Source organism: Schistocerca piceifrons, chromosome 11 (genome assembly GCF_021461385.2).
Source record: "Schistocerca piceifrons isolate TAMUIC-IGC-003096 chromosome 11, iqSchPice1.1, whole genome shotgun sequence".
NCBI classification, from domain to species: domain Eukaryota; kingdom Metazoa; phylum Arthropoda; class Insecta; order Orthoptera; family Acrididae; genus Schistocerca; species Schistocerca piceifrons.
The window spans coordinates 55579956-55593006 of NC_060148.1; the positions used below are offsets into that span (position 1 = coordinate 55579956).

Below are 13051 nucleotides of genomic sequence, written 5' to 3' on the forward strand. Positions count from 1 at the left end.
GCGTCTGTAATCGTCTGCAGCCAGCTCAGAGACACACCACGGTAGTTGTCGACCTGAAAGGAGTTGTCTGGCCCACTGCTACTAGAGGTCACTTCCGCTAACTGTGGGCGTGTGCTCAGTCTCGGTGCTGCCCTAGTCCCGATGCTGCTGGGAATCGAATAAGTGCCTTCCAGGTGGAGACTGTCTGCCGGCCGACCGACGTTGGTGCCATATCCTACGCCGGAGTCCACGGTTCGTCTGTGCACTCGGCTGCTCCCTGCACTAGGCCCATTTGAGGCTGTTAACTGGTCACACACCTGTGATGACCGGAGTGACCACCTTAGAAGAGAGGCCAGCATCACTGTGTGCCTGCCACCTGCCCAGACCGGCGTCGCTCTACACTCGCCGAGGTGCCGTCATCGTTTCTTCGGTCGCTGCCCGTGCGGCTGGTGACTCGATCCTGCCGGCGCTTCCTACTGTCACTCGCCGAGTTAAGCACGCACCTCTGTCCGGAGCAGGTCTGCTCCGCCGGGTACCGACCTCTGTGAGGTGATGTTTTCACTGCTGTACGACGTGTAATGAATAAATTAGCTGTCACTCTCTCACAGCTTCTACGACTTTTCGATAGCTGTCCATCTGTGTCCACGCGCCTGCAGCCTGACCAGAAATCCTGCATTGTCACCGACACGTGAGCTGTCACGACACCGCAGTAATATTTGTTACTCACTGTAGCTGCAGTGCTCACTAGTTAATCCTATAAGAAAATGAGGTTGACACAAAATTAGACAAAACCCCTAATCTTCAGGTCAACACAGTGAGAGATACTTAAAAATGCAAAGCATGCTGTACAGACCATCCAGACTAGTTGGTTTACACAATCATTACTTTTTGACTTATTATCAAACTAGACCCTTAGAAATTTTGCGCTCATTATTTGTTTGTGTGTGACTGTTAATATTTCTCAACTGAAAAGTCATTCGTGGTTAGTAAAACGAGTGAACTTGAAGTGAACTGTGCAATTTACAGCCACAACACTTGGAGTAAAAAAACTTTCCCTGTCTTGGTTTCTGAATGGTGTTTTATATTTTGATGCAAAAGTATACAACATCTGATAATGGCAGACAGGAAATCAAAATTTCCAGATTTTTAAAACCAAAGTTAAAAAGTGTCTCATCAACCATTCCTGCAATTTATGTCCATATATGCACTTGAAGATGTAAATTTTGAATGTCTGTTTGCACTGGACATTTCTAGACTTTTCCAGTAGGGCTATATAGTGAGCCAATAGTAGTCCATCTAAAGTTACAACAGTGTTTGAACGCAGCTGGGTGGTAGTGGAAAAGCAGTGCCTTTTTTTACCCAAATTAATTCCTTTATTCTCCTGATGCAAGCAGACATTTGTAAAGTAATTTCTGTGATTGTGGGTAGGTTATCACCAGTCATAATTTGTTGTTAGTATCCTTTACAGAAGTAGCTTACTGCAGCTGTTACTGCCCACTAATAATTTGACTTACTGCACTACCTGTAATGCTTCTCACAATGGATTTACAAAGCACAACATGTGAATGAATATTAGTCTATGTGACATTAGAACTTAAAGAATGTCTTTCAATTTCAGAGAAGCCTATAAGCAACATTATTTATTACGAAACGAGTTTAACATGTCGACTGCAGTGCATCCCCTGGCGGCGCAGCAGAGGTGCCTGCTGTGGCCACTGGCGGCCACACGGCAGTTAACGTGTCAATTCTCACACAGCTTGTCCGATACAATTGTTTTCTTTCTTTCAGAAATGAATGTTCCATCAATCAACCAGCTATTACTGAGAATTACATATTTCAGTTCTGGTGATTGCCTTCTGTCCATTGGGGACTGCTGACAGGATTATTGTATACCTTGGGATACATTAAATTTCTGAACACATATGAGGACTTTGCTGGAACACAGGAGTCTGTGGTGCCATAGATTGCATACAAGTAAGAATAAAGTGACAATGCAGAAGAGTGTGGCAGAAGAAAACACTATTTTTCTTTTAGTCTGTAAATGGTGACCACCTATAATTTGAAAATATTGAATGTTTTTGGTTCAGCAAAAACTTTTTATTAATTCTAGCCAGAAAGCTTACCTCATATGATGAAATGGGCAATTGTGTGTCACAGTATAGTTTGGGCTATGTAGTGTCGAATCATGTTCTGCCGATTATTAACTCGAGGACAGTCACAGATAAAAGCAAGAAATGTTGTTGACAGGTCACATGGCATGTGGAAGAGAGGATTCCCAGTGCTATCCAATGATATAAGACTGCAGGCTGACAGGACGGAGGTGATCATCTTTGTACGTTCTGTATTGCAAAGTGTGACAGTTGAAATGAACGAGGTACTGTCTCCACTCAAACCAGTTTTTCAGGCATCCACCGCAATGTCTATCGTAGATGAAAGATGGCATGTTGAATATGACAATCTACAACACGCCATAAGAGTGTCTTTTGTTACTTACTTCCATCTCCATTGTAGTTAAATGAAAATAAAATAAATAAATAGATACGGGTTAATATACGAGGGCTATTTGGAAAATAAGGAACGGTTGTGAAATAGAAACCACAGCGAAAACCAAAGTTGGTTTATTTGCAGCAGTTAGCTGCACCTTCCAGCTACTTCCCTGCATAGTTGCCACTCTGACTTGGACATATGGCACAGTTTTGTACTGACTTTCCAATACCCTCCTCACATAAGGCAGCCTCCTGTGCTTTCTGACAGTTTTCTACGCTGCACTGCAGCTTGTCGTCTGTGGCAGAATGTCTGTCATTTGAGCAGAGATGAAAATCAGAGGAAGCAGAGTCCAGGATGTGTAGTGGGCGACAAACACTTCTCATCGAGAACGCTGCAGGAGCGTCCTCATTTCCCTGCAGTGTGCGGCCGAGAACTGTCGTGAAGAAGAAAATGTGTGACAGCTACATTATGTGGGGTTGCATGAAATCAGGTGAAATCTGTATGCAAGCACTCATATTTGGTGGGAGACACTATTTTCTATGCATTTTTACATGCTCACTGTGTACTCGTAACTGGGAAGAGCAACGTGACACTATATACTGGTATATTAGAGACACTGCCCAAAACATCTGTGCAAAGCTTCATCATATTCTCATTGTCATTTCCATTTCCATACTTTCCGTATAGCCCTCATGCTTTTATTCTGATATTCATTTTAATTTTTCTTTTCTAATCCTGACTGCGGGGTTTTCAATTTTTCTTTAACCAATTCAGTTCTCCCTTACTCCTCGAGTCTCCTTGTGCAGCTTTGTGAAGCAGCACCATCTGCAACTCTCCTAAGTCTTTCTTAGCATGTGGTCTGTGAACCCATCTGCTCGGCAGTCGCAAACGGTGGTACCCTTTGTCTTCTGGTTGCTGATTTACATCTGTTGTTGCTAATTGGTCTCCTGAAACAAACATAAATAAGCATATGTGCCTGACATTGGAAATGAGACAGACTTTATTGTTATAAAAGATTTGAGATTGGCATATCTTTAGAAGGGAAGTATAATTTTAATGCGAGCACAGTAGTACTCTACAATGAGGATTCTGAGCTTTAGTGTCAAACATTGTCACATTTATGCATGAGAACTGTGAAAGCTTGTGAGTACAGTATGTCAGAACATTACTGTGGTATACTTAATACTTGTTAAGGGAATATGCCTTCTCCAAAAGCAATCACTGCATCTGTGTCAACACATTGAAGAAAATAAATTAAAGGTATGTTCATTTATTACAATTAGTGTTTCATTTCACACTAGCTGCAAATTCTGCCACACGTGTGACAACTGTCAGCTATATTTAATCAGCTTCCACTTATATCTGTTGCAGGCTGTTTAGAACTCTTGAAGATCATTTAATTGGAGAGATAAAAAATCTACTCATCAAGCGGTGGCAGAACACGCATATATAAGACGGTTGTAATTGACAAGCTTTTGGAGCCAGTGACACCTTCTTCAGGCAGAAGGGTTGAAAGGGAAGGAAGGGGGGTGAATGAAAAGGACTGGAGAGGTCTAGCAAAAAGGGTAGATTTCGGGAAAGTCACCCGGAACCATGGGGCGGAGGAGAGGGAAGGGGGGGGGGGGGGGCAGGTACTTAACGTACGGGATAAGAAGGAGACACAACAGAAGAAGGATTGAAGGCGAAGGAAGAGGGGTGAAGGAAAAGGACTGGAGAGGTCTAGAAAAAGGGGTAGATTTTGGGAAAGCTACCCAGGGTCAGGGAGGACTAACTGTACGGCATGAGAAGGAAAGACTCTGTGTGATATTCACGGATTCTACCCCTTTTCCTTCACTGGCTCCAAAAGCTTGCCAATTACAACCGTCTTTTATGTGTGTGTGTTCTGCCTCTGTTTGGTGAGTAGATTTTTTATCTATCCAATTAAATACTCTATATATCTAAAAACAAAGATGATGTGACTTACCATACAAAAGCGCTGGCAGGTCGATAGACACACAAACAAACACAATCATACACACAAAATTCTAGCTTTCACAACCAACGGTTGCTTCATCAGGAAGGAGGGAAGGAGAGGGAAAGACGAAAGGATGTGGGTTTTAAGGGAGAGGGTAAGGAGTCATTCCAATCCCGGGAGTGGAAAGACTTACCTTAGGGGGAAAAAAGGACAGGTATACACTCGCACACACACCCTTGTATGTGTGGTTGGATATCCTTTCGACTTTCCCTCTCCTTCCCTCTTTCCTGATGAAGCAACCGTTGGTTGCGAAAGCTAGAATTTTGTGTGTATGATTGTGTTTTTTTGTGTGTCTATCGACCTGCCAGCGCTTTCGTGTGGTAAGTCACATCATCTTTGTTTTTAGATATATTTTTCCCACGTGGAATGTTTCCCTCTATTATATTCAATTGAATACTCTTTAAGATCAGTAACACACTTCTGTGATGAAACCTATCTGAAGTCAAAACACACTATTGAAAAAAACTTGGAAGGGCTTATCAGATTAGCACTTCTTTGGGCATACAATTCACATAAATTTAGGTGATGAAACACTTGGTTAATCTGCAGCACACAAACTTACTACATTATGTGTAATTTATGACACTCTGTCCTTGCTGCTGCTCAACAAATCACGCACAGTTGAGGTTTAACTAACATAATTGCTAGAATATGATATGTATACAGCTTGAGAATAAGGAACACTCAAAGATTTTATTTGTAATTGTAATACGTCATTCGAAGCTACTATATTGTTTTATAATGACGAGACACTGGGTGCTAGGATTTTACTGTATTAACGTTTGTGACAATGGCATGAAGTGCTACTGTATATTTAAAGTAGCTTTTGTGAATGTCGGGGTAGTGATTATTCTGGAAAACCTGGGATTCTCAAGGGATTACATTTTACCTAGAAACATGGCTAAAGTTCAGGGAATTTCATGAATTTTGTAAAATCTTAAGGAATTCTGCATTTTTAATCTGACATTGAAATTGAATTTTATTTAATTTTATAAATTGCAAATTTTAAAGTACTTACTATTTCAAAGTGCGTTAATTACATTCGTATTATTCCGTATAAATTATCAGTGTTTAAAAACTATGGTTAGACTACTGCTTATGGCTGGTATATAGCTCAACTGAAAGGAAAGAAAAGTGATTATTGCGGTATTTGCTCCCTCCCCCACCATTAATTTATCAGGAGGTTCTGGACGCCATCTTCCTCCCCCCAGCTGCCCCCTGCGGGTTCGGGGGTTAGACTAGGCCCGCGGTATTCCTGCCTGTCGTAAGAGGCGACTAAAAGGAGTCTCCAACGTTTCGGCCTTATGTGATGGTCCCCTCTCGGGTTTGACCTCCATCTTTCTAAATTTATCCGAAGAGCGAGCCAATTGGGGAAGGGCGCCTTACATGGTGCACTGTTTCCGTCGTGCAATTAGACCTTTAGCCGGATTTCTCGTCGTTGCAATGGTGTCCCGCTCGTTTTCGATCTCTTGGGCGAGGATACGTCCCTGTGTGCGAGTACCACGCTGCACTCTGCACTCTGCAGTGTTTCTTTTAACTGCGACGACGACCTTGGACATTTTTGCACCTAAGATCCAGCACGGTAGCCAGTCCGTTGTGGTGGGGCCACCATGTACCCTCTTGGTTGTAGCCCCCTGACAACACAGGGATCGCTCTACTGATGCCTGCGCCATTAACTCCCCACGCATGCCAAGGAGTAGATGCCCATCTCCCTGGGGCATCGGGACTCCCGGCAACGGCCATCCTGCCAGGTGGCCTTGCTGTGGCTGGGTGGCGCCCGTGGGGAGGGCCCTTGGTCGGAGTAGGTGGCATCAGGGCGGATGACCCGCAATGAAGCGTGGTACATCATCTCTCGCTGGCGGCCAGCCGCCAGCAGTCTCTAAGCGTTCTCGGGCTCAATTTAATGCTCAGAAGTACGATCCGAAAACGTTCCCCTCCCTGGCCACGCCGTGGGAAGAGCGTAAGTCTCGGGATGGAGGTAACTGTTATTCGCCCCGATTCTTAGTTTGCACGAGAGCTGATGGGGAGTCTTTTCTCTCCACAAAGCCTCAGTTTTTCGTCGAGCATTTAGAGGACAAGTTTGGGGAGGTGAAGGGCTTGTCTAAAATGCGCTCTGGGTCAGTACTGATACAAACGGCATCCTCCGCCCAGTCCCGCAGGTTACTTGCTTGTGACAAGTTGGGGGATGTTAACGTTACTATTACACCACATAAGAGTTTAAATATGGTCCAGGGTGTTATTTTCCATAGGGATCTCCTTTTGCAGTCTGATGACGAGCTGCGCGCCAACTTAGAACGTAGAGGTGTTCATTTCATCCGGCGCGTTCATCGGGGTCTGAGGGACAATCAGGTTGCTACCGGTGCCTTCATCTTGGCCTTCGAGGGTGATACGTTACCGGAAAAGGTCAAGGTGATGGTCTACCGATGTGACGTCAAGCCCTATATCCCTCCCCCGATGCGGTGCTTCAAGTGCTGGAAGTTCGGCCATATGTCTTCCCGCTGCACTTCCAGCCTCACATGTCGAGATTGCGGACGCCCATCTCACCCCGATACTCCATGTGCCCCGCCTCCCATCTGCGTCAACTGCGGGGAGCACCATTCACCTTGCTCGCCTGACTGCAAAGTCTTTCAGAAAGAGCGCAGAATCATGGAATATAAGACCCTGGACCGGCTGACCTATACTGAGGCCAAACGGAAATATGACAGATTCCATCCTGTGAGAATGAAATCTTCTAATGCAGCTGCTACAACAACTGTGCTAGCTCCATCAGTTTCGAGACTTCCAGCCAGCTCGATAAGCAGTAAGACTCCTCCTGCCCCCTTGCCCGTGGGGGGCTCTACCCAACCGGTTGCTCCTGCACCACCTACCTCAGGAGCAACCTCCTCCCACCCGTCGGGGACGTCCGTCCCCGCTTCTCAGCCGGAGAAGCGTCTAACTTCTTCGGCTACTCTCGCCCGTAAGAGTTCCCTTGGGACCCTCCCTTCCCATGGTTCCACCAGCGGGGAGGATGACGGCCGCCAGTGGCATAAGTCCTCACCAGCGGCCGGGCGCAGGGCTTCACGATCGTCCTCTGTCCCGGAGACTGAATCGGTGAAGCCTTCCCAGCCGGTGAAACCCAAGGTTCAGCGAGAGAAGTCCAAGAGAAAGTCCTCTAAGGCCAAAGAACTTGCGGTGGCACCAACCCCACCGCACCTTTCGCGCTCTGCGTCTGAGGATGAAGTCGAGATTCTAGCGTCCGCTGAGGACCTTGATCTCGCTGGTCCCTCAGACGCCATGGATGCCTCTCGTACGGGTACTGAATCGGTGGCAGTGAGTGAACAAGCGGCGTAAGTTGCCTTCCCAGTCCTTTCACGCCTTTCTCAGCCATGGACAATATCATCCTCCAGTGGAACTGCGGCGGTTTTTTCCACCATTTAGCTGAGCTCCGCCAACTTATCAGCCTTCGCCCTTTCTTCTGCATTGCTCTCCAGGAAACTTGGTTTCCAGCGATGCGAACCCCTGCCCTCCGTGGCTATCGGGGTTATTATAAGAACCGAGCAGCTTATGAAAGGGTGTCTGGTGGCGTCTGCATATATGTCCTTCACACTCTGCACAGCGAGTCTGTCCCTCTCCAGACGCCTTTAGAGGCTGTCGCTGTACGCGTGTGGACGCCACAGGCTGTTACCGTCTGCAGTCTTTACATTCCACCGGATGGTGATGTCTCGCAGCATGTCCTGGCTGCACTGGTCGCCCAATTGCCGCCACCTTTCTTGCTATTGGGCGACTTCAACGCCCATAACCCTCTGTGGGGCGGGTCAGTGGCCACAGGTCGAGGCGCCATCGTTGAGCATTTATTGTCGCAGCTCGGTCTCTCGCTGTTAAATGATGGTGCCTTCACACACTTCAGTGTGGCGCATGGCACCTTCCGCCATTGACCTTTCCATCTGTAGCCATAGCCTCTTACCGTCTGTCCAATGGAGTGTGCATGACGACCTGTGTGGTAGTGACCACTTTCCGCTCTTTTTGTCACTACCACAGCGTCACTCTTCTCATAGCCCTAGCAGATGGGATATGAATAAGGCTGACTGGGATTTGTTCTCCTCCACTGCCGCTTTTGAGCCTCTCTCTACTGATGACATTGATGCGGTGGTTCACTCGGTCACCACCGGAATCGTTACTGCCGCCGAATCTGCCATTCCCCGTTCTTCTGGGTCCCCTTGGCCGAATGCTGTGCCTTGGTGGTCGCCTGAGATCGCTGAAGCGATTAAAGATCGCCGGCGGGCGCTCCAGCGTCACAAGCGACATCCCTCCTTAGCCCACCTTATCGCCTTCAAACGGCTGCGTGCGCGGGCCTGCCTCCTTATCCGCCAGGGCAAGAAGGAGTGCTGGGAGCGGTATGTGTCCACCATTGGCCTCCATGTCACTCCCTCGCAGGTTTGGGCCAAGATTCGCGCGTCTACGGCTATCGGACCCCTGCCAGCGTCCCTGCGCTCTCACTGAATGGAGCCGTTTGTACTGACTCCGACGTCATTGCAAATCGCTTAGCAGAGCATTTTGCTATGAGTTCCGCTTCTGCGAATTACCCCCAGGCCTTCCACTCCATTAAAGAGCGGCTGGAACATCGGAGCCTTTCGTTTCGCACCAACCACCTGGAATCTTACAATGCTCCATTCAGTGAGTGGGAATTTCGCAGTGCCCTAGCTGCTTGCCCTGATACCGCTCCTGGGCCAGATGGCATCCACTGTCAGATGCTGAAACACCTTTCAGTGGACTGCCAGCGGCGCCTTCTCGATCTTTACAACCGTCTTTGGGTCGAGGGGGAGTTTCCGTCGCAATGGCGGGAAGGCATTGTCATCCCCGTTTTGAAACCTGGAAAGACCCCTCTGGAGGTGGACAGCTACCGTCCCATTAGCCTCACCAACGTTCTTTGTAAGTTGCTTGAACAGATGGTGAGCAGGTGCTTGCATTGGGTACTGGAGTCTCGGGGCCTTCTGGCTCCGTCTCAGGGTGGGTTCCGTAAAGGCCGCTCCGCCACCGACAATCTGGTGAGCCTGGAGTCGGCCATCCGTACTGCTTTTGCCTGCCGTCAGCACCTGGTCGCTGTCTTTTTCGACATGTGGAAGGCGTACGATACGACATGGCGTCATCACATTCTTTCTACGCTTCATGGATGGGGTCTTCGGGGTCCTCTGCCGATTTTTATCCGCAATTTTCTGTCGTGTCGTACCTTCCGCCTGCAAGTCGCGGCCTCGTATAGTTCCTCCCACGTCCAGGAGAACGGTGTGCCACAGGGCTCTGTCTTAAGTGTCTGTCTGTTTTTAGTAGCCATTAACGGGCTTGCTGCGGCCGTGGGAAATTCTGTCTCCGCTTCCCTGTATGCTGACGACTTCTGCCTTTCCTACAGCTCTACTAGCATTGCAGCTGTTGAACGTCAGCTACAGGGCGCTATCCGTAAGGCGCAGTCTTGGGCTGTAGCGCATGAGTTTCAGTTTTCGGCAGCCAAGACCCGCGTTATGCATTTCTGCCGGCGCCGAACAGTCCATCCTGAGCCGCGGCTTTATCTTGCCAACGAACTCCTTGCTGTGGTGGAGACCCACAGGTTTTTGGGGGTGGTTTTCGATGCCCGGTTGACTTGGCTGCCTCATATCCGGCAGCTGAAACAGACGTGTTGGCGGCATCTAAACGCTCTGAGATGCTTGAGCCACACCCGCTGGGGCGCCGACCACTCTACCCTGTTGCGGCTCTACCAGGCGTTAATCCAGTCCCGTCTGGATTATGGGAGCCTGGCTTATGGCTCAGCATCCCCATCTGCGTTACGGGTGCCGGACCCAATTCTCCACAGCGGGATACGCCTTGCCACTGGTGCTTTCCGCACCAGCCCTGTGGACAGCGTACTAGTGGAGGCAGGTGTACCTCCACTGCGGGTACGACACCAACAATTACTGGCTGCTTATGCTGCCCATGTTTTTAGTTTGCCCGGGCATCCAAATTACCGTGTCCTGTTCCCGCAGTCGGTCGTGCATCTGCCGGACCGTCGGCCCTGGTTGGGTTGTCCGATCGCTGTACGCGTCAAGGAGCTTCTCTGCGGGCTTGGGTTTTTCCCTGTTCCGCCTCCTTTCCAGGCGCCTCTGCGTACACCCCCGTGGTGTGTTCCTCGCCCTTGCCTTCGGCTCGATTTGGCACAGGGCTCGAAGGACTCGGTCCCTCCAGAGGCCTTCCGCCGCCGCTTTTATTCCATCCTTGCCACGTATCAGGGCTCTGGAATTGTTTACACTGACGGTTCGATGGTTGCTGGTCGTGTCGGGTATGCGCTAACTCTAGGGAACCATTCCGAACAACGGTCCTTGGCGGCTGGCTGCAGCGTTTACACTGCTGAGCTAGTCGCCATCTTTCGAGCCCTAGAGTATATCCGCTCCTGCTCAGGTGAGTCCTTCGTGATCTGTAGAGATTCCCTGAGCAGTTTACGAGCTCTCGACCAGTGTTTTCCTCGTTCTCGTCTGGTGATGGCTATCCATGAGTCCCTGCATACTCTTGCGCGTTGCGGCCGCTCTGTGGTCTTTGTGTGGACCCCCGGTCATGTCGGTATCCCGGGCAATGAACATGTTGACCGCCTGGCGAAAGAGGCCACGTGTAAACCATCTCTGGATGTTGGCCTCCCAGAGACTGATTTGCGGGCAGTCCTCCGCCGAAAAGTTTTTGCGCTTTGGGACGCTGAATGGCGCGATCGGATTACACCCAATAAACTCCGTGCCATTAAGGAGACGACGACTGTGTGGCGGTCATCCATGCGAGTCGACCGCAGGGACTCCGTCGTCCTTTGTCGGCTCCGCATTGGCCACTCCCGGCTAACACAAAGTTATTCACTGCGCCGGGAGGACCCTCCTCTGTGTCACTGTGGGGCAGCTTTGACAGTGGCCCACATTCTGTTGGCCTGCCCCCTTTTAGCTGTGGTCAGGCAGACATTTGCGCTGCCTGATACGCTCCCTGCCCTTTTAACAGACGACTCCACTATGGCTGACTTAGTTTTACGTTTTATTCGGGCAGGGGGATTTTATCATTTAATCTGAGTGTTTCTGTTTTATTTTATTGTTTTGTGTTGATTCTGGCCTTTGGCCTATGATTTTCAACAGATTTTTGTTAAATGTGTTTCTAAGTGGTTGGCTTTTCCTTTTTTATTTCTATGGTCGGCCAACCACCGTCACACTCTGTGTGGTTTTAGTTCGTTTTGACTTGTCTTTGTCTCAGTTTCTCTTGTTCTGTATCGTCTGTGATCTCTTCTGTTCCTCGTTTTTATTCTCTGTGGGTGTTCTTTGTCTTTGGAAAAGGGACCGATGACCATAGCAGTCTGGTCCCTTTAATCCCCCAAACCAACCAACCAACCTCCCCCCAGCTGGAATTCTTAGAGAATTTTTTCACCAAGTTTGAGTAGCCACCCTGAATATGTCTCCACACGCAATGGCACATTGACATCACACATTTGAGAACAGTACATTTATCTTGAAAATAAAATTGACAACAGTACATTTATCTTGAGAATAAAATTGACAAATTTAAGCTGAGATGATTGGACACAACTACCGTATTTACTCGAATCTAAGCCGCACCTGAAAAATGAGACTCGAAATCAAGGGAAAAAAAATTTCCCGAATCTAAGCCGCACCTGAAATTTGAGACTCGAAATTCAAGGAGAGAGAAAAGTTTTAGGCCGCACCTCCAAATCGAAACAAAGTTGGTCTCATAGTAATATGAGACACAATTTAGGTCGAATGAATGACGATACAGCTACAGTAGTTTGGTTCGACTCGTAAGCTTAGCAGTTAAGCTTTACCAGGTAGCCATTGCTATGCGTCAGGCGCTCCGTCCGTATTTATACGGGTACCCTTCCTTTTTCACGTGCTTCCTCTGCTTTGAATTGATTGCTTATTTTTCTTTGATCTGATAAGTGCCGTTCTCTTTGTTATAGGTGTTTACGTCACTCTAAGCTGAAAATGCATTATTTTACTGTGTCATGCATTGTTTGTCGCATTCTGATTATGAGTGTTTATGGCCTGCCGCCGCTTGCAGCATGGCTTGCTTTTGTGCGCGCTACCGCCGCTTCTTTTTTTAAAAAAAAAAAAAAAAAGAAGAAGAAGGTGAAGAAGAAGAAGAATCGTCTCATCAGCGAAACAATGACAAGAGACTGCTATTTGTTTTCTTTGCTGCTTTCTTTGATAATGATCAGCAAGAACCAAATAATAGACTGCATATGATAGAAGATGTTCTGAACGAGAGTTTAGCGAAAATTTTTCTCCGTTTGAAAATCTTTGCAGACGCCTGTTTCGTACATTACATTCTGCACAGAAATTAGAGTCATCTTAAAGATCTAGTCAATTGCCGTGCTTCATTTCTGTATCACTATTAGGCATGAGAATAATATGAATATAAACATGACATGATATGTATACTCTTCCACGTTTGCTGTTGTCTCACTCTAGTTTCGTAGTTTATTAGGCAGACAGGATTTAAATGAGATAGCAGCAAACACGAAAGAATACATGGCAAAATGTTTATATTCGTATTATTCTTATGGTGAAGAGAATACTGCATGTGATT

The 13051-nt window shown here is 47.7% G+C and overlaps 1 long non-coding RNA gene across 1 annotated transcript in view; it reads left to right on the top strand.

The window, feature by feature from the left end:
* Window positions 1–1477: 1477 nt before the first annotated feature.
* Window positions 1478–13051, top strand: part of LOC124720516 — a 34915-nt gene continuing 23341 nt past the window's right edge. Inside the window, exon 1 of the long non-coding RNA XR_007006184.1 lies at window positions 1478–1953. This is a non-coding gene — a long non-coding RNA (uncharacterized LOC124720516). The remainder of the gene's footprint in view (window positions 1954–13051) is intronic.